Source organism: Pundamilia nyererei, unplaced genomic scaffold (assembly GCF_000239375.1).
Source record: "Pundamilia nyererei isolate P.nyererei 1_Seehausen unplaced genomic scaffold, PunNye1.0 scaffold00046, whole genome shotgun sequence".
In the NCBI taxonomy this organism is placed as follows: Eukaryota; Metazoa; Chordata; class Actinopteri; order Cichliformes; family Cichlidae; genus Pundamilia; species Pundamilia nyererei.
Window position 1 is genome coordinate 2,550,879 of NW_005187447.1, and position 1,324 is coordinate 2,552,202.

Sequence of the window (1,324 nt, forward strand, 5' to 3'; positions counted from 1 at the left end):
ATTAGACAATGTTATTTTGTACTCTATGAAAATGGAGGTGATTGTTTTCAGTCATTACAGTTTCGAAAAGAATAGCAAGAAACTGCTACTTCTTAGTTTGCCTTAATAAATTCTGTTCAGAAATTTGTTTGGATGCAAATCTGGATGCAAATATATGGGTCTTTTCTGTGCCAAGCAGCAATTTCCAAGGCTGACAATAATGCCAACGTGAACTGCCAAAAACTGCAGTTCCACTAGTGGCCACTTGAGGCTGGCTCAAAAAGTAAGACTTGCATGTTAAAATACAGTTTAAATAAGTGTGTTTCTGGCCTGTACATTAAATAGTTTTGGTCTCTATTGATAGTTTTCGCTTTATAATAACTTTAAAGTGATTGATTTTTTTTTAATACCAGCAATGTTTAAAATTAGGCTTTGGCTGATATCCCTGTTGATACAGTGAGCTGCGATGTAGTGGGGTCCTCACCTCTGCTGTTGGTGCCTTTTGAACCATTTTGGACAATTTCTGGAATTATCTGGGAAATAATCTGGCTTCCTGCTTATGCTTCAGTTTCAGTAAGTGAAACTCTATCATTTCATTAGTCTGTTAATTAGCACTAACTAGTAGATATGTGCTCAGCACACATAGAGCCTTTGTAAATCTGCAAATTTAAAATGTAAAAAGATTTTCTTAAACCCTTTTTACTGCTAAAGCAAATGATCAAAAATGAAAATATTCATAACTAGTAGCATTTTTATGATACTTTTGATGGTTTCATTTGAAAAACCCACTCAAATCATTCTTGAAGAAGGATGCAAGGAATTAAATATGCCAGATATCTGTGAATAATTTTAATATTTGACTTTATTACTTACCAAATGGTCTTGTTATTGTGAAGATTAAACAAATTCAGACTGTCCTATTTTACTCTTTTTTTAAAAAAAAACCATGACATTCCTATGCAACATCTGCCAAAGTGTAAACATATTCCTGAATGTCTGACATGGATAAACATGTGTCAGGGTCATATGTTACACTGTCATGCATAGTATGAAATGTGCATGCTTATGGTTGCAGCTGTTATATTCTGAAGCGCTCTGCGTTTACTCCTCCTTGGACACATTTCTAAGACACTAACAGTACAAAATCACGGGGCTTCTTTAGCATGAAATCCATCCTGAGCATTAAAGTTTGACTGTGTAAAGAATAATCAATGGTACTGTAATAATCTCATGAATTGTGCAGTTGTAAATATCAACTGGTGAGATGTAGGCTAATTTAAATGTTATTTGAGTTGTGTCAATGTAAACTGACCATGTTTTGAATGCGGACCATCACTTCTTTACC